Source organism: Pinus tabuliformis, chromosome 4_1 (assembly GCF_031772625.1).
Source record: "Pinus tabuliformis cultivar Carrire ecotype Pingquan chromosome 4_1, CPIR1, whole genome shotgun sequence".
In the NCBI taxonomy this organism is placed as follows: Eukaryota; Viridiplantae; Streptophyta; class Pinopsida; order Pinales; family Pinaceae; genus Pinus; species Pinus tabuliformis.
Window position 1 is genome coordinate 412,882,447 of NC_142303.1, and position 1,829 is coordinate 412,884,275.

The window sequence follows — 1,829 nt, forward strand, 5'->3', positions numbered from 1 at the left end:
GACACCCGATTGGTCCATGAGTTCTATTTAAAGCGCATGGAGGGTCATTGTTCGGGTAATCCGTGCATGAGAGAAGCTTATGTAAATTTTCATTCTTTGATTAATAAATTGTCTGTACCCACGTTGGGACAGCCGTGGACTGTTTCCCTCCTTGCACTCTGAGGGTTTTAACCACGTCAAAAATACTGGTGTATTGATTTGAGATCTGGTTGTGAGCGGTGTCCTTTTGGTATTCTTTCTGAGGAACTTACCCTGTAAATTCCTACATGTTTATGGTATTTTTTTTCTTATTATGCTAGTTATATGTATGTTTTTATGAAAACAAACTATGTATGGCTCTCAGCATGTTTTTACTTGTATATGAATGGATAATGTGTCTATGACCTAATAGAGGATAATGTAGCAAATGACCTATATTTTTGTTGCTTACACCTGTATATTACATGTTAATTATGTGTTTGACGAAATGTTTGTTATGGCTAGTAGGGGTTGTTTATGATTGTTCAGCTTAATTCTTTTGCATCATTGTTTCCTTGTAATTTTATTGATTTCAACCTATCACTCCATTTTGGGTAGTGGCCTGAGCTTGAGCCTGAAAAAAGTGGCTTAAATTTCAGGGTTGCTAACATAGAACTGCCAATTTTGGTCTCTAGTCATAGGCAGACAGGCCCGTGAGAGCGAGTTTAGGTTGTTGGTCGCTCTGTTGCCCATAATGTGAGAGTGATTATGACCTAAGAGATCTAGAACGATAGTGGGACCCAAGGATAGGCTCTCTAAGTGGCTGGCATGTCCCCTGAGGGTTTGTTGCTAATGTTGCATGACTGTGTATGATGTTCCATCGATTCCACTTCCTTAAGGTCACATAGGAGGTCGAATATGATCATAGTAGCCTCTCATCTCATGTTTACGCTGATTGGCATGGTTACTTGGGTATATGTGTGCCTAGGGTGTTATACCAATGCATAAAGTTGTAGTAAAAAGAGGAGAAAGAAGAGAAAATTAGATGAATCCCATGCATTAGTCTAAGGAAAATATCCTTAAGATACTTCTCTTCAATTTTTTTTAGAAAGGATCCTCTGCTACTCCCAGTGATAAACTTGGTAAATTGACTTAGTTTACAAGTGCATATGCCTCTGCAACTATGGATAAAGAATAGAGGTTTAAGAATTGCTAAAGGAGAAGAGTGACAGATTAGCCACCATGGAACAAGAATTTATAAAAGAAAAGGAACAATTCAAAGTAGAATGGTAGACATAATTAAATCAAAAGAATATCACATTGAAATAATTGCAAGGACAATTTAATGTGCTCCAAACCTAACATGTTGAAGAGATAAATATGAAGAATGAACAATTGAAATATTTATATCACAAGTTAGAAATGATGGAGGTCGGCACCCATCATTTACTTAAATTCAAACAGGAGGTCTATGAGCTTAATGCTTAGCTCCAAAAACAACAACATTTTTGTGACAAGCTGAGTTTGATTCAAATACAGTGCATGTTGGGAGATGCATTAACTAATGAATTAATTGATATGGGATATCTACTATGGTGATACCAAATATGATTTGAACAAACTAATAAAATGGCATAACAACACTGATGGAAAGAAATCTGATTTTCCTAAATTTCATAAAATGAAAAAATCTATTGTTTTCAAATGCTAGAAAGCTATAATTTATTGGTAAAGAAATTGGTCAATGATGCACATGATTTTTCTAATGTTATAGTAGAGTCCATTACAGACTCTTTACTGGGGTCAAAATTTATATCCCGTCATCTAGATGATTCACACTAGATGTGGGGAAACTGCGGAATATTTGGTCT